The sequence below is a fragment of the Entelurus aequoreus genome, linkage group LG28 (assembly GCF_033978785.1).
Source record: "Entelurus aequoreus isolate RoL-2023_Sb linkage group LG28, RoL_Eaeq_v1.1, whole genome shotgun sequence".
In the NCBI taxonomy this organism is placed as follows: domain Eukaryota; kingdom Metazoa; phylum Chordata; class Actinopteri; order Syngnathiformes; family Syngnathidae; genus Entelurus; species Entelurus aequoreus.
The window spans coordinates 8,917,706-8,943,859 of record NC_084758.1 but is presented as its reverse complement, the minus strand read 5'-3'; positions in this window follow the sequence as shown (position 1 = coordinate 8,943,859).

Below are 26,154 nucleotides of genomic sequence, written 5' to 3'. Positions count from 1 at the left end.
GACAGGGTCCCCCCTTACGACATTTTAGCAAAAAATGTTTTTCGTAAAAAATGCATTTTCTTACATTTTCTTACATTTACGGGTTTAGTCGGGACTCCTGATGACGTTTTCAGACATCTCCTACAACTACAGCACCAGAATTGTGCTGCTCAAACAAGTCCGTTTTTTGAATTTTTTTTTGTAAAAAAAAAGTTTTCCCAAAAAAAGCATTTTATGCCATTTTTAGGTTTTGTAGGGACTCCTGATGACGTTTTGAGACATCTCCTACAACTACAGCACCAGAATTGTACTGCTGAAGCAAGTCCGTTTTTTGGAATTTTTACGACAGGGTCCCCCCTTACGACATTTTAGCAAAAAATGTTTTTCTTAAAAAATGCATTTTCTTACATTTACGGGTTTAGTCGGGACTCCTGATGACGTTTTGAGACATCTCCTACAACTACAGCACCAGAATTGTGCTGTTGAATCAAGTCCGTTTTTTGGAATTTTTACGACATTTTAGCAAAAAATGTTTTTCGTAAAAAATGCATTTTCTTACATTTTCTTACATTTACGGGTTTAGTCGGGACTCCTGATGACGTTTTCAGACATCTCCTACAACTACAGCACCAGAATTGTGCTGCTCAAACAAGTCCGTTTTTTGAATTTTTTTTTGTAAAAAAAAAGTTTTCCCAAAAAAAGCATTTTATGCCATTTTTAGGTTTTGTAGGGACTCCTGATGACGTTTTGAGACATCTCCTACAACTACAGCACCAGAATTGTGCTGCTGAATCAAGTCATTTTTTTGGAATTTTTACGACAGGGTCCCCCCTTACGACATTTTAGCAAAAAATGTTTTTCGTAAAAAATGCATTTTCTTACATTTTCTTACATTTACGGGTTTAGTCGGGACTCCTGATGACGTTTTGAGACATCTCCTACAACTACAGCACCAGAATTGTACTGCTGAAGCAAGTCCGTTTTTTGGCATTTTTACGACAGGGTCCCCCCTTACGTCATTTTAGCAAAAAATGTTTTTCTTAAAAAATGCATTTTCTTACATTTACGGGTTTAGTCGGGACTCCTGATGACGTTTTCAGACATCTCCTACAACTACAGCACCAGAATTGTGCTGCTCAAACAAGTCCGTTTTTTGAATTTTTTTTGGAAAAAAAAAGTTTTCCCAAAAAGAGCATTTTATGCCATTTTTAGGTTTTGTAGGGACTCCTGATGACGTTTTGAGACATCTCCTACAACTACAGCACCAGAATTGTGCTGCTGAAGCAAGTCCGTTTTTTGGCATTTTTACGACATTTTAGCAAAAAATGTTTTTCGTAAAAAATGCATTTTCTTACATTTTCTTACATTTACGGGTTTAGTCGGGACTCCTGATGACGTTTTGAGACATCTCCTACAACTACAGCACCAGAATTGTGCTGCTGAAGCAAGTCTGTTTTTTGAATTTTTTTTTGTAAAAAAAAAGTTTTCCCAAAAAAAGCATTTAATGCCATTTTTAGGTTTTGTAGGGACTCCTGATGACGTTTTGAGACATCTCCTACAACTACAGCACCAGAATTGTACTGCTGAAGCAAGTCCGTTTTTTGGCATTTTTACGACAGGGTCCCCCCTTACGACATTTTAGCAAAAAATGTTTTTCGTAAAAAATGCATTTTCTTACATTTTCTTACATTTACGGGTTTAGTCGGGACTCCTGATGACGTTTTCAGACATCTCCTACAACTAAAGCACCAGAATTGTGCTGCTCAAACAAGTCCGTTTTTTGAATTTTTTTTTGTAAAAAAAAAGTTTTCCCAAAAAAAGCATTTTATGCCATTTTTAGGTTTTGTAGGGACTCCTGATGACGTTTTGAGACATCTCCTACAACTACAGCACCAGAATTGTGCTGCTGAATCAAGTCCGTTTTTTGGAATTTTTTCGACAGGGTCCCCCCTTACGACATTTTGGCAAAAAATGTTTTTCGTAAAAAATGCATTTTCTTACATTTTCTTACATTTACGGGTTTAGTCGGGACTCCTGATGACGTTTTGAGACATCTACAACTACAGCACCAGAATTGTGCTGCTGAAGCAAGTCCGTTTTTTGGCATTTTTACGACAGGGTCCCCCCTTACGACATTTTAGCAAAAAATGTTTTTCGTAAAAAATGCATTTTCTTACATTTTCTTACATTTACGGGTTTAGTCGGGACTCCTGATGACGTTTTGAGACATCTCCTACAACTACAGCACCAGAATTGTGCTGCTGAAGCAAGTCTGTTTTTTGAAAATTTTTTTGTAAAAAAAAAGTTTTCCCAAAAAAAGCATTTAATGCCATTTTTAGGTTTTGTAGGGACTCCTGATGACGTTTTGAGACATCTCCTACAACTACAGCACCAGAATTGTACTGCTGAAACAAGTCCGTTTTTTGGCATTTTTACGACAGGGTCCCCCCTTACGACATTTTAGCAAAAAATGTTTTTCGTAAAAAATGCATTTTCTTACATTTTCTTACATTTACGGGTTTAGTCGGGACTCCTGATGACGTTTTCAGACATCTCCTACAACTACAGCACCAGAATTGTGCTGCTCAAACAAGTCCGTTTTTTGAATTTTTTTTTGTAAAAAAAAAGTTTTCCCAAAAAAAGCATTTTATGCCATTTTTAGGTTTTGTAGGGACTCCTGATGACGTTTTGAGACATCTCCTACAACTACAGCACCAGAATTGTGCTGCTGAATCAAGTCCGTTTTTTGGAATTTTTACGACAGGGTCCCCCCTTACGACATTTTAGCAAAAAATGTTTTTCGTAAAAAATGCATTTTCTTACATTTTCTTACATTTACGGGTTTAGTCGGGACTCCTGATGACGTTTTCAGACATCTCCTACAACTACAGCACCAGAATTGTGCTGCTCAAACAAGTCCGTTTTTTGAATTTTTTTTTGTAAAAAAAAAGTTTTCCCAAAAAAAGCATTTTATGCCATTTTTAGGTTTTGTAGGGACTCCTGATGACGTTTTGAGACATCTCCTACAACTACAGCACCAGAATTGTACTGCTGAAGCAAGTCCGTTTTTTGGAATTTTTACGACAGGGTCCCCCCTTACGACATTTTAGCAAAAAATGTTTTTCTTAAAAAATGCATTTTCTTACATTTTCTTACATTTACGGGTTTAGTCGGGACTCCTGATGACGTTTTGAGACATCTCCTACAACTACAGCACCAGAATTGTGCTGCTGAAGCAAGTCCGTTTTTTGGCATTTTTACGACAGGGTCCCCCCTTACGACATTTTAGCAAAAAATGTTTTTCGTAAAAAATGCATTTTCTTACATTTTCTTACATTTACGGGTTTAGTCGGGACTCCTGATGACGTTTTGAGACATCTCCTACAACTACAGCACCAGAATTGTGCTGCTGAAGCAAGTCTGTTTTTTGAATTTTTTTTTGTAAAAAAAAAGTTTTCCCAAAAAAAGCATTTAATGCCATTTTTAGGTTTTGTAGGGACTCCTGATGACGTTTTGAGACATCTCCTACAACTACAGCACCAGAATTGTACTGCTGAAACAAGTCCGTTTTTTGGCATTTTTACGACAGGGTCCCCCCTTACGACATTTTAGCAAAAAATGTTTTTCGTAAAAAATGCATTTTCTTACATTTTCTTACATTTACGGGTTTAGTCGGGACTCCTGATGACGTTTTCAGACATCTCCTACAACTACAGCACCAGAATTGTGCTGCTCAAACAAGTCCGTTTTTTGAATTTTTTTTTGTAAAAAAAAAGTTTTCCCAAAAAAAGCATTTTATGCCATTTTTAGGTTTTGTAGGGACTCCTGATGACGTTTTGAGACATCTCCTACAACTACAGCACCAGAATTGTACTGCTGAAGCAAGTCCGTTTTTTGGCATTTTTACGACAGGGTCCCCCCTTACGACATTTTAGCAAAAAATGTTTTTCTTAAAAAATGCATTTTCTTACATTTACGGGTTTAGTCGGGACTCCTGATGACGTTTTGAGACATCTCCTACAACTACAGCACCAGAATTGTGCTGTTGAATCAAGTCCGTTTTTTGGAATTTTTACGACATTTTAGCAAAAAATGTTTTTCGTAAAAAATGCATTTTCTTACATTTTCTTACATTTACGGGTTTAGTCGGGACTCCTGATGACGTTTTCAGACATCTCCTACAACTACAGCACCAGAATTGTGCTGCTCAAACAAGTCCGTTTTTTGAATTTTTTTTTGTAAAAAAAAAGTTTTCCCAAAAAAAGCATTTTATGCCATTTTTAGGTTTTGTAGGGACTCCTGATGACGTTTTGAGACATCTCCTACAACTACAGCACCAGAATTGTGCTGCTGAATCAAGTCCGTTTTTTGGAATTTTTACGACAGGGTCCCCCCTTAAGACATTTTAGCAAAAAATGTTTTTCGTAAAAAATGCATTTTCTTAAATTTTCTTACATTTACGGGTTTAGTCGGGACTCCTGATGACGTTTTCAGACATCTCCTACAACTACAGCACCAGAATTGTGCTGCTCAAACAAGTCCGTTTTTTGAATTTTTTTTTGTAAAAAAAAAGTTTTCCCAAAAAAAGCATTTTATGCCATTTTTAGGTTTTGTAGGGACTCCTGATGACGTTTTGAGACATCTCCTACAACTACAGCACCAGAATTGTACTGCTGAAGCAAGTCCGTTTTTTGGAATTTTTACGACAGGGTCCCCCCTTACGACATTTTAGCAAAAAATGTTTTTCTTAAAAAATGCATTTTCTTACATTTTCTTACATTTACGGGTTTAGTCGGGACTCCTGATGACGTTTTGAGACATCTCCTACAACTACAGCACCAGAATTGTGCTGCTGAAGCAAGTCTGTTTTTTGAATTTTTTTTTGTAAAAAAAAAGTTTTCCCAAAAAAAGCATTTAATGCCATTTTTAGGTTTTGTAGGGACTCCTGATGACGTTTTGAGACATCTCCTACAACTACAGCACCAGAATTGTACTGCTGAAGCAAGTCCGTTTTTTGGCATTTTTACGACAGGGTCCCCCCTTACGACATTTTAGCAAAAAATGTTTTTCGTAAAAAATGCATTTTCTTACATTTTCTTACATTTACGGGTTTAGTCGGGACTCCTGATGACGTTTTCAGACATCTCCTACAACTACAGCACCAGAATTGTGCTGCTCAAACAAGTCCGTTTTTTGAATTTTTTTTTGTAAAAAAAAAGTTTTCCCAAAAAAAGCATTTTATGCCATTTTTAGGTTTTGTAGGGACTCCTGATGACGTTTTGAGACATCTCCTACAACTACAGCACCAGAATTGTGCTGCTGAATCAAGTCCGTTTTTTGGCATTTTTACGACAGGGTCCCCCCTTACGACATTTTAGCAAAAAATGTTTTTCGTAAAAAATGCATTTTCTTACATTTTCTTACATTTACGGGTTTAGTCGGGACTCCTGATGACGTTTTCAGACATCTCCTACAACTACAGCACCAGAATTGTGCTGCTCAAACAAGTCCGTTTTTTGAATTTTTTTTTGTAAAAAAAAAGTTTTCCCAAAAAAAGCATTTTATGCCATTTTTAGGTTTTGTAGGGACTCCTGATGACGTTTTGAGACATCTCCTACAACTACAGCACCAGAATTGTACTGCTGAAGCAAGTCCGTTTTTTGGAATTTTTACGACAGGGTCCCCCCTTACGACATTTTAGCAAAAAATGTTTTTCTTAAAAAATGCATTTTCTTACATTTTCTTACATTTACGGGTTTAGTCGGGACTCCTGATGACGTTTTGAGACATCTCCTACAACTACAGCACCAGAATTGTGCTGCTGAAGCAAGTCCGTTTTTTGGCATTTTTACGACAGGGTCCCCCCTTACGACATTTTAGCAAAAAATGTTTTTCGTAAAAAATGCATTTTCTTACATTTTCTTACATTTACGGGTTTAGTCGGGACTCCTGATGACGTTTTGAGACATCTCCTACAACTACAGCACCAGAATTGTGCTGCTGAAGCAAGTCTGTTTTTTGAATTTTTTTTTGTAAAAAAAAAGTTTTCCCAAAAAAAGCATTTTTTGCCATTTTTAGGTTTTGTAGGGACTCCTGATGACGTTTTGAGACATCTCCTACAACTACAGCACCAGAATTGTACTGCTGAAACAAGTCCGTTTTTTGGCATTTTTACGACAGGGTCCCCCCTTACGACATTTTAGCAAAAAATGTTTTTCGTAAAAAATGCATTTTCTTACATTTTCTTACATTTACGGGTTTAGTCGGGACTCCTGATGACGTTTTCAGACATCTCCTACAACTACAGCACCAGAATTGTGCTGCTCAAACAAGTCCGTTTTTTGAATTTTTTTTTGTAAAAAAAAAGTTTTCCCAAAAAAAGCATTTTATGCCATTTTTAGGTTTTGTAGGGACTCCTGATGACGTTTTGAGACATCTCCTACAACTACAGCACCAGAATTGTGCTGCTGAATCAAGTCCGTTTTTTGGAATTTTTACGACAGGGTCCCCCCTTACGACATTTTAGCAAAAAATGTTTTTCGTAAAAAATGCATTTTCTTACATTTTCTTACATTTACGGGTTTAGTCGGGACTCCTGATGACGTTTTCAGACATCTCCTACAACTACAGCACCAGAATTGTGCTGCTCAAACAAGTCCGTTTTTTGAATTTTTTTTTGTAAAAAAAAAGTTTTCCCAAAAAAAGCATTTTATGCCATTTTTAGGTTTTGTAGGGACTCCTGATGACGTTTTGAGACATCTCCTACAACTACAGCACCAGAATTGTGCTGCTGAATCAAGTCCGTTTTTTGGAATTTTTACGACAGGGTCCCCCCTTACGACATTTTAGCAAAAAATGTTTTTCGTAAAAAATGCATTTTCTTACATTTTCTTACATTTACGGGTTTAGTCGGGACTCCTGATGACGTTTTCAGACATCTCCTACAACTACAGCACCAGAATTGTGCTGCTCAAACAAGTCCGTTTTTTGAATTTTTTTTTGGAAAAAAAAAGTTTTCCCAAAAAAAGCATTTTATGCCATTTTTAGGTTTTGTAGGGACTCCTGATGACGTTTTGAGACATCTCCTACAACTACAGCACCAGAATTGTACTGCTGAAGCAAGTCCGTTTTTTGGAATTTTTACGACAGGGTCCCCCCTTACGACATTTTAGCAAAAAATGTTTTTCTTAAAAAATGCATTTTCTTACATTTTCTTACATTTACGGGTTTAGTCGGGACTCCTGATGACGTTTTGAGACATCTCCTACAACTACAGCACCAGAATTGTACTGCTGAAGCAAGTCCGTTTTTTGGCATTTTTACGACAGGGTCCCCCCTTACGACATTTTAGCAAAAAATGTTTTTCTTAAAAAATGCATTTTCTTACATTTACGGGTTTAGTCGGGACTCCTGATGACGTTTTGAGACATCTCCTACAACTACAGCACCAGAATTGTGCTGCTGAAGCAAGTCTGTTTTTTGAATTTTTTTTGGAAAAAAAAAGTTTTCCCAAAAAAAGCATTTTATGCCATTTTTAGGTTTTGTAGGGACTCCTGATGACGTTTTGAGACATCTCCTACAACTACAGCACCAGAATTGTGCTGCTGAATCAAGTCCGTTTTTTGGAATTTTTACGACAGGGTCCCCCCTTACGACATTTTAGCAAAAAATGTTTTTCGTAAAAAATGCATTTTCTTACATTTTCTTACATTTACGGGTTTAGTCGGGACTCCTGATGACGTTTTCAGACATCTCCTACAACTACAGCACCAGAATTGTGCTGCTCAAACAAGTCCGTTTTTTGAATTTTTTTTTGTAAAAAAAAAGTTTTCCCAAAAAAAGCATTTTATGCCATTTTTAGGTTTTGTAGGGACTCCTGATGACGTTTTGAGACATCTCCTACAACTACAGCACCAGAATTGTACTGCTGAAGCAAGTCCGTTTTTTGGAATTTTTACGACAGGGTCCCCCCTTACGACATTTTAGCAAAAAATGTTTTTCTTAAAAAATGCATTTTCTTACATTTACGGGTTTAGTCGGGACTCCTGATGACGTTTTGAGACATCTCCTACAACTACAGCACCAGAATTGTGCTGTTGAATCAAGTCCGTTTTTTGGAATTTTTACGACATTTTAGCAAAAAATGTTTTTCGTAAAAAATGCATTTTCTTACATTTCCTTACATTTACGGGTTTAGTCGGGACTCCTGATGACGTTTTCAGACATCTCCTACAACTACAGCACCAGAATTGTGCTGCTCAAACAAGTCCGTTTTTTGAATTTTTTTTTGTAAAAAAAAAGTTTTCCCAAAAAAAGCATTTTATGCCATTTTTAGGTTTTGTAGGGACTCCTGATGACGTTTTGAGACATCTCCTACAACTACAGCACCAGAATTGTGCTGCTGAATCAAGTCCGTTTTTTGGAATTTTTACGACAGGGTCCCCCCTTACGACATTTTAGCAAAAAATGTTTTTCGTAAAAAATGCATTTTCTTACATTTTCTTACATTTACGGGTTTAGTCGGGACTCCTGATGACGTTTTGAGACATCTCCTACAACTACAGCACCAGAATTGTACTGCTGAAGCAAGTCCGTTTTTTGGAATTTTTACGACAGGGTCCCCCCTTACGACATTTTAGCAAAAAATGTTTTTCTTAAAAAATGCATTTTCTTACATTTACGGGTTTAGTCGGGACTCCTGATGACGTTTTGAGACATCTCCTACAACTACAGCACCAGAATTGTGCTGTTGAATCAAGTCCGTTTTTTGGAATTTTTACGACATTTTAGCAAAAAATGTTTTTCGTAAAAAATGCATTTTCTTACATTTCCTTACATTTACGGGTTTAGTCGGGACTCCTGATGACGTTTTCAGACATCTCCTACAACTACAGCACCAGAATTGTGCTGCTCAAACAAGTCCGTTTTTTGAATTTTTTTTTGTAAAAAAAAAGTTTTCCCAAAAAAAGCATTTTATGCCATTTTTAGGTTTTGTAGGGACTCCTGATGACGTTTTGAGACATCTCCTACAACTACAGCACCAGAATTGTGCTGCTGAATCAAGTCCGTTTTTTGGAATTTTTACGACAGGGTCCCCCCTTACGACATTTTAGCAAAAAATGTTTTTCGTAAAAAATGCATTTTCTTACATTTTCTTACATTTACGGGTTTAGTCGGGACTCCTGATGACGTTTTGAGACATCTCCTACAACTACAGCACCAGAATTGTGCTGCTGAAGCAAGTCTGTTTTTTGAATTTTTTTTGGAAAAAAAAAGTTTTCCCAAAAAAAGCATTTTATGCCATTTTTAGGTTTTGTAGGGACTCCTGATGACGTTTTGAGACATCTCCTACAACTACAGCACCAGAATTGTGCTGCTGAATCAAGTCCGTTTTTTGGAATTTTTACGACAGGGTCCCCCCTTACGACATTTTAGCAAAAAATGTTTTTCGTAAAAAATGCATTTTCTTACATTTTCTTACATTTACGGGTTTAGTCGGGACTCCTGATGACGTTTTCAGACATCTCCTACAACTACAGCACCAGAATTGTGCTGCTCAAACAAGTCCGTTTTTTGAATTTTTTTTTGTAAAAAAAAAGTTTTCCCAAAAAAAGCATTTTATGCCATTTTTAGGTTTTGTAGGGACTCCTGATGACGTTTTGAGACATCTCCTACAACTACAGCACCAGAATTGTGCTGCTGAATCAAGTCAGTTTTTTGGAATTTTTACGACAGGGTCCCCCCTTACGACATTTTAGCAAAAAATGTTTTTCGTAAAAAATGCATTTTCTTACATTTTCTTACATTTACGGGTTTAGTCGGGACTCCTGATGACGTTTTCAGACATCTCCTACAACTACAGCACCAGAATTGTGCTGCTCAAACAAGTCCGTTTTTTGAATTTTTTTTAGTAAAAAAAAAGTTTTCCCAAAAAAAGCATTTTATGCCATTTTTAGGTTTTGTAGGGACTCCTGATGACGTTTTGAGACATCTCCTACAACTACAGCACCAGAATTGTACTGTTGAAGCAAGTCCGTTTTTTGGAATTTTTACGACAGGGTCCCCCCTTACGACATTTTAGCAAAAAATGTTTTTCTTAAAAAATGCATTTTCTTACATTTTCTTACATTTACGGGTTTAGTCGGGACTCCTGATGACGTTTTGAGACATCTCCTACAACTACAGCACCAGAATTGTGCTGCTGAATCAAGTCCGTTTTTTGGCATTTTTACGACAGGGTCCCCCCTTACGACATTTTAGCAAAAAATGTTTTTCGTAAAAAATGCATTTTCTTACATTTTCTTACATTTACGGGTTTAGTCGGGACTCCTGATGACGTTTTCAGACATCTCCTACAACTACAGCACCAGAATTGTGCTGCTCAAACAAGTCCGTTTTTTGAATTTTTTTTAGTAAAAAAAAAGTTTTCCCAAAAAAAGCATTTTATGCCATTTTTAGGTTTTGTAGGGACTCCTGATGACGTTTTGAGACATCTCCTACAACTACAGCACCAGAATTGTACTGTTGAAGCAAGTCCGTTTTTTGGAATTTTTACGACAGGGTCCCCCCTTACGACATTTTAGCAAAAAATGTTTTTCTTAAAAAATGCATTTTCTTACATTTTCTTACATTTACGGGTTTAGTCGGGACTCCTGATGACGTTTTGAGACATCTCCTACAACTACAGCACCAGAATTGTGCTGCTGAAGCAAGTCCGTTTTTTGGCATTTTTACGACAGGGTCCCCCCTTACGACATTTTAGCAAAAAATGTTTTTCGTAAAAAATGCATTTTCTTACATTTTCTTACATTTACGGGTTTAGTCGGGACTCCTGATGACGTTTTGAGACATCTCCTACAACTACAGCACCAGAATTGTGCTGCTGAAGCAAGTCTGTTTTTTGAATTTTTTTTTGTAAAAAAAAAGTTTTCCCAAAAAAAGCATTTAATGCCATTTTTAGGTTTTGTAGGGACTCCTGATGACGTTTTGAGACATCTCCTACAACTACAGCACCAGAATTGTACTGCTGAAGCAAGTCCGTTTTTTGGAATTTTTACGACAGGGTCCCCCCTTACGACATTTTAGCAAAAAATGTTTTTCTTAAAAAATGCATTTTCTTACATTTACGGGTTTAGTCGGGACTCCTGATGACGTTTTGAGACATCTCCTACAACTACAGCACCAGAATTGTGCTGTTGAATCAAGTCCGTTTTTTGGAATTTTTACGACAGGGTCCCCCCTTACGACATTTTAGCAAAAAATGTTTTTCGTAAAAAATGCATTTTCTTACATTTTCTTACATTTACGGGTTTAGTCGGGACTCCTGATGACGTTTTCAGACATCTCCTACAACTACAGCACCAGAATTGTGCTGCTCAAACAAGTCCGTTTTTTGAATTTTTTTTGGTAAAAAAAAAGTTTTCCCAAAAAAAGCATTTTATGCCATTTTTAGGTTTTGTAGGGACTCCTGATGACGTTTTGAGACATCTCCTACAACTACAGCACCAGAATTGTGCTGCTGAATCAAGTCCGTTTTTTGGAATTTTTACGACAGGGTCCCCCCCCCCCCTTACGACATTTTAGCAAAAAATGTTTTTCGTAAAAAATGCATTTTCTTACATTTTCTTACATTTACGGGTTTAGTCGGGACTCCTGATGACGTTTTCAGACATCTCCTACAACTACAGCACCAGAATTGTGCTGCTCAAACAAGTCCGTTTTTTGAATTTTTTTTTGTAAAAAAAAAGTTTTCCCAAAAAAAGCATTTTATGCCATTTTTAGGTTTTGTAGGGACTCCTGATGACGTTTTGAGACATCTCCTACAACTACAGCACCAGAATTGTACTGCTGAAGCAAGTCCGTTTTTTGGAATTTTTACGACAGGGTCCCCCCTTACGACATTTTAGCAAAAAATGTTTTTCTTAAAAAATGCATTTTCTTACATTTTCTTACATTTACGGGTTTAGTCGGGACTCCTGATGACGTTTTGAGACATCTCCTACAACTACAGCACCAGAATTGTGCTGCTGAAGCAAGTCCGTTTTTTGGCATTTTTACGACAGGGTCCCCCCTTACGACATTTTAGCAAAAAATGTTTTTCGTAAAAAATGCATTTTCTTACATTTTCTTACATTTACGGGTTTAGTCGGGACTCCTGATGACGTTTTGAGACATCTCCTACAACTACAGCACCAGAATTGTGCTGCTGAAGCAAGTCTGTTTTTTGAATTTTTTTTTGTAAAAAAAAAGTTTTCCCAAAAAAAGCATTTAATGCCATTTTTAGGTTTTGTAGGGACTCCTGATGACGTTTTGAGACATCTCCTACAACTACAGCACCAGAATTGTACTGCTGAAACAAGTCCGTTTTTTGGCATTTTTACGACAGGGTCCCCCCTTACGACATTTTAGCAAAAAATGTTTTTCGTAAAAAATGCATTTTCTTACATTTTCTTACATTTACGGGTTTAGTCGGGACTCCTGATGACGTTTTCAGACATCTCCTACAACTACAGCACCAGAATTGTGCTGCTCAAACAAGTCCGTTTTTTGAATTTTTTTTTGTAAAAAAAAAGTTTTCCCAAAAAAAGCATTTTATGCCATTTTTAGGTTTTGTAGGGACTCCTGATGACGTTTTGAGACATCTCCTACAACTACAGCACCAAAATTGTGCTGCTGAATCAAGTCCGTTTTTTGGAATTTTTTCGACAGGGTCCCCCCTTACGACATTTTAGCAAAAAATGTTTTTCGTAAAAAATGCATTTTCTTACATTTTCTTACATTTACGGGTTTAGTCGGGACTCCTGATGACGTTTTGAGACATCTCCTACAACTACAGCACCAGAATTGTGCTGTTGAATCAAGTCCGTTTTTTGGAATTTTTACGACATTTTAGCAAAAAATGTTTTTCTTAAAAAATGCATTTTCTTACATTTTCTTACATTTACGGGTTTAGTCGGGACTCCTGATGACGTTTTGAGACATCTCCTACAACTACAGCACCAGAATTGTGCTGCTGAAGCAAGTCCGTTTTTTGGCATTTTTACGACAGGGTCCCCCCTTACGACATTTTAGCAAAAAATGTTTTTCGTAAAAAATGCATTTTCTTACATTTTCTTACATTTACGGGTTTAGTCGGGACTCCTGATGACGTTTTGAGACATCTCCTACAACTACAGCACCAGAATTGTGCTGCTGAAGCAAGTCTGTTTTTTGAATTTTTTTTTGTAAAAAAAAAGTTTTCCCAAAAAAAGCATTTAATGCCATTTTTAGGTTTTGTAGGGACTCCTGATGACGTTTTGAGACATCTCCTACAACTACAGCACCAGAATTGTACTGCTGAAACAAGTCCGTTTTTTGGCATTTTTACGACAGGGTCCCCCCTTACGACATTTTAGCAAAAAATGTTTTTCGTAAAAAATGCATTTTCTTACATTTTCTTACATTTACGGGTTTAGTCGGGACTCCTGATGACGTTTTCAGACATCTCCTACAACTACAGCACCAGAATTGTGCTGCTCAAACAAGTCCGTTTTTTGAATTTTTTTTTGTAAAAAAAAAGTTTTCCCAAAAAAAGCATTTTATGCCATTTTTAGGTTTTGTAGGGACTCCTGATGACGTTTTGAGACATCTCCTACAACTACAGCACCAGAATTGTGCTGCTGAATCAAGTCCGTTTTTTGGAATTTTTTCGACAGGGTCCCCCCTTACGACATTTTAGCAAAAAATGTTTTTCGTAAAAAATGCATTTTCTTACATTTTCTTACATTTACGGGTTTAGTCGGGACTCCTGATGACGTTTTCAGACATCTCCTACAACTACAGCACCAGAATTGTGCTGCTCAAACAAGTCCGTTTTTTGAATTTTTTTTTGTAAAAAAAAAGTTTTCCCAAAAAAAGCATTTTATGCCATTTTTAGGTTTTGTAGGGACTCCTGATGACGTTTTGAGACATCTCCTACAACTACAGCACCAGAATTGTACTGCTGAAGCAAGTCCGTTTTTTGGAATTTTTACGACAGGGTCCCCCCTTACGACATTTTAGCAAAAAATGTTTTTCTTAAAAAATGCATTTTCTTACATTTACGGGTTTAGTCGGGACTCCTGATGACGTTTTGAGACATCTCCTACAACTACAGCACCAGAATTGTGCTGTTGAATCAAGTCCGTTTTTTGGAATTTTTACGACATTTTAGCAAAAAATGTTTTTCGTAAAAAATGCATTTTCTTACATTTTCTTACATTTACGGGTTTAGTCGGGACTCCTGATGACGTTTTCAGACATCTCCTACAACTACAGCACCAGAATTGTGCTGCTCAAACAAGTCCGTTTTTTGAATTTTTTTTTGTAAAAAAAAAGTTTTCCCAAAAAAAGCATTTTATGCCATTTTTAGGTTTTGTAGGGACTCCTGATGACGTTTTGAGACATCTCCTACAACTACAGCACCAGAATTGTGCTGCTGAATCAAGTCAGTTTTTTGGAATTTTTACGACAGGGTCCCCCCTTACGACATTTTAGCAAAAAATGTTTTTCGTAAAAAATGCATTTTCTTACATTTTCTTACATTTACGGGTTTAGTCGGGACTCCTGATGACGTTTTGAGACATCTCCTACAACTACAGCACCAGAATTGTACTGCTGAAGCAAGTCCGTTTTTTGGCATTTTTACGACAGGGTCCCCCCTTACGTCATTTTAGCAAAAAATGTTTTTCTTAAAAAATGCATTTTCTTACATTTACGGGTTTAGTCGGGACTCCTGATGACGTTTTCAGACATCTCCTACAACTACAGCACCAGAATTGTGCTGCTCAAACAAGTCCGTTTTTTGAATTTTTTTTGGAAAAAAAAAGTTTTCCCAAAAAAAGCATTTTATGCCATTTTTAGGTTTTGTAGGGACTCCTGATGACGTTTTGAGACATCTCCTACAACTACAGCACCAGAATTGTGCTGCTGAAGCAAGTCCGTTTTTTGGCATTTTTACGTCATTTTAGCAAAAAATGTTTTTCGTAAAAAATGCATTTTCTTACATTTTCTTACATTTACGGGTTTAGTCGGGACTCCTGATGACGTTTTGAGACATCTCCTACAACTACAGCACCAGAATTGTGCTGCTGAAGCAAGTCTGTTTTTTGAATTTTTTTTTGTAAAAAAAAAGTTTTCCCAAAAAAAGCATTTAATGCCATTTTTAGGTTTTGTAGGGACTCCTGATGACGTTTTGAGACATCTCCTACAACTACAGCACCAGAATTGTACTGCTGAAGCAAGTCCGTTTTTTGGCATTTTTACGACAGGGTCCCCCCTTACGACATTTTAGCAAAAAATGTTTTTCGTAAAAAATGCATTTTCTTACATTTTCTTACATTTACGGGTTTAGTCGGGACTCCTGATGACGTTTTCAGACATCTCCTACAACTAAAGCACCAGAATTGTGCTGCTCAAACAAGTCCGTTTTTTGAATTTTTTTTTGTAAAAAAAAAGTTTTCCCAAAAAAAGCATTTTATGCCATTTTTAGGTTTTGTAGGGACTCCTGATGACGTTTTGAGACATCTCCTACAACTACAGCACCAGAATTGTGCTGCTGAATCAAGTCCATTTTTTGGAATTTTTACGACAGGGTCCCCCCTTACGACATTTTAGCAAAAAATGTTTTTCGTAAAAAATGCATTTTCTTACATTTTCTTACATTTACGGGTTTAGTCGGGACTCCTGATGACGTTTTCAGACATCTCCTACAACTACAGCACCAGAATTGTGCTGCTCAAACAAGTCCGTTTTTTGAATTTTTTTTTGTAAAAAAAAAGTTTTCCCAAAAAAAGCATTTTATGCCATTTTTAGGTTTTGTAGGGACTCCTGATGACGTTTTGAGACATCTCCTACAACTACAGCACCAGAATTGTGCTGCTGAATCAAGTCCGTTTTTTGGAATTTTTTCGACAGGGTCCCCCCTTACGACATTTTAGCAAAAAATGTTTTTCGTAAAAAATGCATTTTCTTACATTTTCTTACATTTACGGGTTTAGTCGGGACTCCTGATGACGTTTTGAGACATCTCCTACAACTACAGCACCAGAATTGTGCTGCTGAAGCAAGTCCGTTTTTTGGCATTTTTACGACATTTTAGCAAAAAATGTTTTTCTTAAAAAATGCATTTTCTTACATTTTCTTACATTTACGGGTTTAGTCGGGACTCCTGATGACGTTTTGAGACATCTCCTACAACTACAGCACCAGAATTGTGCTGCTGAAGCAAGTCCGTTTTTTGGCATTTTTACGACAGGGTCCCCCCTTACGACATTTTAGCAAAAAATGTTTTTCGTAAAAAATGCATTTTCTTACATTTTCTTACATTTACGGGTTTAGTCGGGACTCCTGATGACGTTTTGAGACATCTCCTACAACTACAGCACCAGAATTGTGCTGCTGAAGCAAGTCTGTTTTTTGAATTTTTTTTTGTAAAAAAAAAGTTTTCCCAAAAAAAGCATTTAATGCCATTTTTAGGTTTTGTAGGGACTCCTGATGACGTTTTGAGACATCTCCTACAACTACAGCACCAGAATTGTACTGCTGAAACAAGTCCGTTTTTTGGCATTTTTACGACAGGGTCCCCCCTTACGACATTTTAGCAAAAAATGTTTTTCGTAAAAAATGCATTTTCTTACATTTTCTTACATTTACGGGTTTAGTCGGGACTCCTGATGACGTTTTCAGACATCTCCTACAACTACAGCACCAGAATTGTGCTGCTCAAACAAGTCCGTTTTTTGAATTTTTTTTTGTAAAAAAAAAGTTTTCCCAAAAAAAGCATTTTATGCCATTTTTAGGTTTTGTAGGGACTCCTGATGACGTTTTGAGACATCTCCTACAACTACAGCACCAGAATTGTGCTGCTGAATCAAGTCCGTTTTTTGGAATTTTTACGACAGGGTCCCCCCTTACGACATTTTAGCAAAAAATGTTTTTCGTAAAAAATGCATTTTCTTACATTTTCTTACATTTACGGGTTTAGTCGGGACTCCTGATGACGTTTTCAGACATCTCCTACAACTACAGCACCAGAATTGTGCTGCTCAAACAAGTCCGTTTTTTGAATTTTTTTTTGTAAAAAAAAAGTTTTCCCAAAAAAAGCATTTTATGCCATTTTTAGGTTTTGTAGGGACTCCTGATGACGTTTTGAGACATCTCCTACAACTACAGCACCAGAATTGTACTGCTGAAGCAAGTCCGTTTTTTGGAATTTTTACGACAGGGTCCCCCCTTACGACATTTTAGCAAAAAATGTTTTTCTTAAAAAATGCATTTTCTTACATTTTCTTACATTTACGGGTTTAGTCGGGACTCCTGATGACGTTTTGAGACATCTCCTACAACTACAGCACCAGAATTGTGCTGCTGAAGCAAGTCCGTTTTTTGGCATTTTTACGACAGGGTCCCCCCTTACGACATTTTAGCAAAAAATGTTTTTCGTAAAAAATGCATTTTCTTACATTTTCTTACATTTACGGGTTTAGTCGGGACTCCTGATGACGTTTTGAGACATCTCCTACAACTACAGCACCAGAATTGTGCTGCTCAAAGAAGTCCGTTTTTTGAATTTTTTTTTGTAAAAAAAAAGTTTTCCCAAAAAAAGCATTTTATGCCATTTTTAGGTTTTGTAGGGACTCCTGATGACGTTTTGAGACATCTCCTACAACTACAGCACCAGAATTGTGCTGCTGAATCAAGTCCGTTTTTTGGAATTTTTACGACAGGGTCCCCCCTTACGACATTTTAGCAAAAAATGTTTTTCGTAAAAAATGCATTTTCTTACATTTTCTTACATTTACGGGTTTAGTCGGGACTCCTGATGACGTTTTCAGACATCTCCTACAACTACAGCACCAGAATTGTGCTGCTCAAACAAGTCCGTTTTTTGAATTTTTTTTTGTAAAAAAAAAGTTTTCCCAAAAAAAGCATTTTATGCCATTTTTAGGTTTTGTAGGGACTCCTGATGACGTTTTGAGACATCTCCTACAACTACAGCACCAGAATTGTACTGCTGAAGCAAGTCCGTTTTTTGGAATTTTTACGACAGGGTCCCCCCTTACGACATTTTAGCAAAAAATGTTTTTCTTAAAAAATGCATTTTCTTACATTTACGGGTTTAGTCGGGACTCCTGATGACGTTTTGAGACATCTCCTACAACTACAGCACCAGAATTGTGCTGTTGAATCAAGTCCGTTTTTTGGAATTTTTACGACATTTTAGCAAAAAATGTTTTTCGTAAAAAATGCATTTTCTTACATTTTCTTACATTTACGGGTTTAGTCGGGACTCCTGATGACGTTTTCAGACATCTCCTACAACTACAGCACCAGAATTGTGCTGCTCAAACAAGTCCGTTTTTTGAATTTTTTTTTGTAAAAAAAAAGTTTTCCCAAAAAAAGCATTTTATGCCATTTTTAGGTTTTGTAGGGACTCCTGATGACGTTTTGAGACATCTCCTACAACTACAGCACCAGAATTGTGCTGCTGAATCAAGTCCGTTTTTTGGAATTTTTACGACAGGGTCCCCCCTTACGACATTTTAGCAAAAAATGTTTTTCGTAAAAAATGCATTTTCTTAAATTTTCTTACATTTACGGGTTTAGTCGGGACTCCTGATGACGTTTTCAGACATCTCCTACAACTACAGCACCAGAATTGTGCTGCTCAAACAAGTCCGTTTTTTGAATTTTTTTTTGTAAAAAAAAAGTTTTCCCAAAAAAAGCATTTTATGCCATTTTTAGGTTTTGTAGGGACTCCTGATGACGTTTTGAGACATCTCCTACAACTACAGCACCAGAATTGTACTGCTGAAGCAAGTCCGTTTTTTGGAATTTTTACGACAGGGTCCCCCCTTACGACATTTTAGCAAAAAATGTTTTTCTTAAAAAATGCATTTTCTTACATTTTCTTACATTTACGGGTTTAGTCGGGACTCCTGATGACGTTTTGAGACATCTCCTACAACTACAGCACCAGAATTGTGCTGCTGAAGCAAGTCTGTTTTTTGAATTTTTTTTTGTAAAAAAAAAGTTTTCCCAAAAAAAGCATTTAATGCCATTTTTAGGTTTTGTAGGGACTCCTGATGACGTTTTGAGACATCTCCTACAACTACAGCACCAGAATTGTACTGCTGAAGCAAGTCCGTTTTTTGGCATTTTTACGACAGGGTCCCCCCTTACGACATTTTAGCAAAAAATTTTTTTCGTAAAAAATGCATTTTCTTACATTTACGGGTTTAGTCGGGACTCCTGATGACGTTTTGAGACATCTCCTACAACTACAGCACCAGAATTGTGCTGCTGAAGCAAGTCTGTTTTTTGAATTTTTTTTGGAAAAAAAAAGTTTTCCCAAAAAAAGCATTTTATGCCATTTTTAGGTTTTGTAGGGACTCCTGATGACGTTTTGAGACATCTCCTACAACTACAGCACCAGAATTGTACTGCTGAAGCAAGTCCGTTTTTTGGAATTTTTACGACAGGGTCCCCCCTTACGACATTTTAGCAAAAAATGTTTTTCGTAAAAAATGCATTTTCTTACATTTACGGGTTTAGTCGGGACTCCTGATGACGTTTTGAGACATCTCCTACAACTACAGCACCAGAATTGTGCTGCTGAAGCAAGTCCGTTTTTTGGCATTTTTACGACAGGGTCCCCCCTTACGACATTTTAGCAAAAAATGTTTTTCGTAAAAAATGCATTTTCTTACATTTTCTTACATTTACGGGTTTAGTCAGGACTCCTGATGACGTTTTGAGACATCTCCTACAACTACAGCACCAGAATTGTGCTGCTGAAGCGAGTCTGTTTTTTGAAAAAATTTTTGTAAAAAAAAAGTTTTCCCAAAAAAAGCATTTTATGCCATTTTTAGGTTTTGTAAGGACTCCTGATGACGTTTTGAGACATCTCCTACAACTACAGCACCAGAATTGTGCTGCTGAATCAAGTCCGTTTTTTGGAATTTTTACGACAGGGTCCCCCCTTACGACATTTTAGCAAAAAATGTTTTTCGTAAAAAATGCATTTTCTTACATTTACGGGTTTAGTCGGGACTCCTGATGACGTTTTAAGACATCTCCTACAACTACAGCACCAGAATTGTGCTGCTGAATCAAGTCCGTTTTTTGGAATTTTTACGACAGGGTCCCCCCTTACGACATTTTAGCAAAAAATGTTTTTATTAAAAAATGCATTTTCTTACATTTTCTTACATTTACGGGTTTAGTCGGGACTCCTGATGACGTTTTGAGACATCTCCTACAACTACAGCACCAGAATTGTGCTGCTCAAACAAGTCCGTTTTTTGAATTTTTTTTTGTAAAAATAAAGTTGTCCCAAAAAAAGCATTTTATGCCATTTTTAGGTTTTGTAGGGACTCCTGATGACGTTTTGAGACATCTCCTACAACTACAGCACCAGAATTGTACTGCTGAAGCAAGTCCGTTTTTTGGAATTTTTACGACAGGGTCCCCCCTTACGACATTTTAGCAAAAAATGTTTTTCGTAAAAAATGCATTTTCTTACATTTTCTTACATTTACGGGTTTAGTCGGGACTCCTGATGACGTTTTCAGACATCTCCTACAACTACAGCACCAGAATTGTGCTGCTCAAACAAGTCAGTTTTTTGAATTTTTTTTGTGAAAAAAAAGTTTTCCCAAAAAAAGCATTTTATGCCATTTTTAGGTTTTGTTGGGACTCCTGATGACGTTTTAAGACATCTCCTACAACTACAGCACCAGAATTGTACTGCTGAAGCAAGTCCGTTTTTTGGCATTTTTACGACAGGGTCCCCCCTTACGACATTTTAGCAAAAAATGTTTTTTGTAAAAAATGCATTTTCTTACATTTTCTTACATTTACAGGTTTAGTCGGGACTCCTGATGACGTTTTGAGACATCTCCTACAACTACAGCACCAGAATTGTGCTGCTCAAACAAGTCCGTTTTTTGAATTTTTTTTGTAAAAAAAAGGTTTTCCCAAAAAAAGCATTTTATGCCATTTTTAGGTTTTGTTGGGACTCCTGATGACGTTTTAAGACATCTCCTACAACTACAGCACCAGAATTGTACTGCTGAAGCAAGTCCGTTTTTTGGCATTTTTACGACAGGGTCCCCCCTTACGACATTTTAGCAAAAAATGTTTTTCGTAAAAAATGCATTTTCTTACATTTTCTTACATTTACAGGTTTAGTCGGGACTCCTGATGACGTTTTGAGACATCTCCTACAACTACAGCACCAGAATTGTGCTGCTGAAGCAGGTCTGTTTTTTGAAAACATTTTTGTAAAAAAAAAAAGTTTTCCCAAAAAAAGCATTTTATGCCATTTTTAGGTTTTGTAAGGACTCCTGATGACGTTTTGAGACATCTCCTACAACTACAGCACCAGAATTGTGCTGCTGAATCAAGTCCGTTTTTTGGAATTTTTACGACAGGGTCCCCCCTTACGACATTTTAGCAAAAAATGATTTTCTTAAAAAATGCATTTTCTTTCATTTTCTTACATTTACGGGTTTAGTCGGGACTCCTGATGACGTTTTGAGACATCTCCTACAACTACAGCACCAGAATTGTGCTGCTGAAGCAAGTCCGTTTTTTGGAATTTTTAGGACAGGGTCCCCCCTTACGACATTTTAGCAAAAAATGTTTTTCGTAAAAAATGCATTTTCTTACATTTTCTTACATTTACGGGTTTAGTCGGGACTCCTGATGACGTTTTGAGACATCTCCTACAACTACAGCACCAGAATTGTGCTGCTCAAACAAGTCCGTTTTTTGAATTTTTTTTTGTAAAAATAAAGTTTTCCCAAAAAAAGCATTTTATGCCATTTTTAGGTTTTGTACGACATTTTAGCAAAAAATGTTTTTCTTAAAAAATGCATTTTCTTACATTTTCTTACATTTACGGGTTTAGTCGGGACTCCTGATGACGTTTTGAGACATCTCCTACAACTACATCACCAGAATTGTGCTGCTGAAGCAAGTCTGTTTTTTGAATTTTTTTTTGTAAAAAAAAAGTTTTCCCAAAAAAAGCATTTTATGCCATTTTTAGGTTTTGTAGGGACTCCTGATGACGTTTTGAGACATCTCCTACAACTACAGCACCAGAATTGTACTGCTGAAGCAAGTCCGTTTTTTGGAATTTTTACGACAGGGTTCCCCCTTACGACATTTTAGCAAAAAATGTTTTTCGTAAAAAATGCATTTTCTTACATTTTCTTACATTTACGGGTTTAGTCGGGACTCCTGATGACGTTTTGAGACATCTCCTACAACTACAGCACCAGAATTGTGCTGCTGAAGCAAGTCCGTTTTTTGGCATTTTTACGACAGGGTCCCCCCTTACGACATTTTAGCAAAAAATGTTTTTCGTAAAAAATGCATTTTCTTACATTTACGGGTTTAGTCGGGACTCCTAATGACGTTTTGAGACATCTCCTACAACTACAGCACCAGAATTGTGCTGCTGAAGCAAGTCTGTTTTTTGGAATTTTTACGACAGGGTCCCCCCTTACGACATTTTAGCAAAAAATGTTTTTCGTAAAAAATGCATTTTCTTACATTTACGGGTTTAGTCGGGACTCCTAATGACGTTTTGAGACATCTCCTACAACTACAGCACCAGAATTGTGCTGCTGAAGCAAGTCTGTTTTTTGAATTTTTTTTTGTAAAAAAAAAAGTTTTCCCAAAAAAAGCATTTTATGCCATTTTTAAGTTTTGTAGGGACTCCTGATGACGTTTTGAGACATCTCCTACAACTACAGCACCAGACTTGTGCTGCTGAATCAAGTCCGTTTTTTGGAATTTTTACGACAGGGTCCCCCCTTACGACATTTTAGCAAAAAATGTTTTTCGTAAAAAATGCATTTTCTTACATTTTCTTACATTTACGGGTTTAGTCGGGACTCCTGATGACGTTTTGAGACATCTCCTACAACTACAGCACCAGAATTGTGCTGCTGAAGCAAGTCTGTTTTTTGAATTTTTTTTTGTAAAAAAAAAGTTTTCCCAAAAAAAGCATTTTATGCCATTTTTAGGTTTTGTAGGGACTCCTGATGACGTTTTGAGACATCTCCTACAACTACAGCACCAGAATTGTGCTGCTGAAGCAAGTCCGTTTTTTGGAATTTTTACGACAGGGTTCCCCCTTACGACATTTTAGCAAAAAATGTTTTTCGTAAAAAATGCATTTTCTTACATTTACGGGTTTAGTCGGGACTCCTGATGACGTTTTGAGACATCTCCTACAACTACAGCACCAGAATTGTGCTGCTGAAGCAAGTCTGTTTTTTTGAATTTTTTTTACGACATTTTGGAAAATATTTTTTTTCCGTAGAATATGCATTTTCTTCTAATTTCTTCCATTTTCGGGTTTAGTCGGGACTCCTGATGACGTTTTGAGACATCTCCTACAACTACAGCACCAGAATTGTGCTGCTGAAGCAAGTCCGTTTTTTGGAATTTTTACGACAGGGTCCCCCCTTACGACATTTTAGCAAAAAATGTTTTTCTTAAAAAATGCATTTTCTTACATTTTCTTACATTTACGGGTTTAGTCGGGACTCCTGATGACGTTTTGAGACATCTCCTACAACTACAGCACCAGAATTGTGCTGCTGAAGCAAGTCCGTTTTTTGGAAATTTTTTTACGACATTTTGTAAAATATTTTTTTTCCGTAAAATATGCATTTATTCTATTTTCTTACATTTACGGGTTTAGTCGGGACTCCTGATGACGTTTTGAGACATCTCCTACAACTACAGCACCAGACTTGTGCTGCTGAATCAAGTCCGTTTTTTGGAATTTTTACGACAGGGTCCCCCCTTACGACATTTTAGCAAAAAATGTTTTTCGTAAAAAATGCATTTTCTTACATTTTCTTACATTTACGGGTTTAGTCGGGACTCCTGATGACGTTTTGAGACATCTCCTACAACTACAGCACCAGAATTGTGCTGCTCAAACAAGTCCGTTTTTTGGAATTTTTTGTAAGGGTCCCCCCTTACGACATTTTAGCAAAAACATTTTTTCGTAAAATATGCATTTTCTTACATTTTCTTACATTTACGGGTTTAGTCGGTACTCCTGATGACGTTTTGAGACATCTCCTACAACTACAGCACCAGAATTGTGCTGCTGAAGCAAGTCCGTTTTTTGGAATTTTCTTTGTAAGGGTCCCCCCTTACGACATTTAGCAAAACATTTTTTTTTTGTAATTTAGTGTTAAAAAGGTAATAATGTACTGTACTGTACATATTAATTTGCCACCGCCATCATCACCACCGTGCACCTACATTATGCGAGGGTGCTCTCGGTCCATTTGAACTTTTAATAGGATCCAAAGTGCACGACCTTTGACTGAACATCACACTGTGAAATTGGATTGTGGACTTTTTTGATGTTATTATCAAATCACACAGCATGTGAGAGTTAGCAGGCACACTTCCACTTTTCCCACTGCTCTATATCTAAGGGTGACCAGATCCCAATTCAGCAGGGGCCTCGTGTTATGTTGTGCTTATGCACAAAAACCTGGCGTACGTCCTTTTTTCCATGGTAAAGATGAAAGGTATCGAGACCGAACTTGACGTTGAATTGTGCGCTGTTTCACTCCAGGTTCGTTCTTCACATACTCACATTTGCTTTGCCGACATTTCAACAATGTAAAATAGATCGCGGCGAGGACACACAATGCACTTTTTGGCCAATGCGTTTACCGTAATTTCCGGACTATAAGGCGCATTTAAAATCCTTTTTTATTTCTCAGTGCGCCTTACACAGTTGCGCCTAATGTAATGAACAAGTTTGGTTGAGCTTACCCACCTCGAGGCTATTTTATTTGGTACATGGTGTAATTATAAGTGTGAGCAGTAGATGGCAGTCAAACATAAGAGATACGTGTAGCCTGCACTATGATGGCTTTTAAGTAAACAACAGCAACATTTTAAATGTTCCGTTGAAAATATAGAACATTAGACACGGCGCTCAAAAATCTATCAAAATGTTTTAGCACGACTTTGGTCAGCTATGAAGCCGCACCGCTTGAAGGATTGTCGGCGCATTAAACATACCACTATTATTATGGTGTGTGTATAAGGTAAGACATTATCTGGCGTTTTGTTTCGCAATATTATGCAACTTTTCTTAACTTCTGGTACCTGCTGATCTGTATTTGGGATCTGCATGAGTCCTGAAAAATTGTGTGTCCGCCTTTGTAGTTAATAAGCTTCTTCTTTTTCTCTATCTTCTTGTTATGTGACATTCATCCTCCGCTGTTGCCATTTCTAATATAAAGTAGTGTCAAGTTCTCACTTATATCTGTCAGTAAACTTGCCATGAAAGCGCTAAAACATACCGGTGTAGTGAGTTCTATTATTCACCCAAGGAAGTTTAGTTATTAGAGAGTTCCGGTTGAACGGTTTTTCACGGGACACATTTCCGGTGTGGTTGTTTCCGGATGAGGAGATGCTGCTCCATTATTGATTTGATTTGATTTGGTGTAGACCGCAATATGACTCAAGTAAACAACACCAACATTGTATATGCTCCATTGAAAATATAGAACATTACACACGGCGCTCAAAAATCTTTCAAAACGTTTTAGTAGGACTTTGGTCAGCTATGAAACTGCACCGCTTGATGGATTGTACTGTGCTTCAACATAGGAGTATTATTATGCTGTGTGTATAAGGTAAGACATATTTTCTGGTGTTTTGTTTCGCAATATTATGCAAAAGAAACTTTTCTTACCTTCTGGTACCTGAAAATTTGTGCAGGTCCGCCTTTGTAGTCCGTGCCGACACCGTAGTCGATAAGCTTCTTCTTTTTCTCCACCTTCTTGTTATGGGACATCCATCCTCTGCTGTTGCCATTTCTAATAAAAAGCAGTGTAAAGTTATTACTTATTTCAGTCAGTAAACTCGCCATGAAAGCCCTAAAACATAGCGGTGTAGTGAGTTACCATTATTCACCCAAGGAACTTTAGTTATTAGAGTTCTGGTCGGACGGTTTTTCACGGGACACATTTCTGGTGTTGTTGTTTCTGGATGAGCAGATGCTGCTCCGTTATTGATTGAAGTAAAGTCTGAATGTCATTAAAACAGTTAGCTCCATCTTTTGACACTTCACAACAAAGATGACGGGGAGAAGACGCTGCC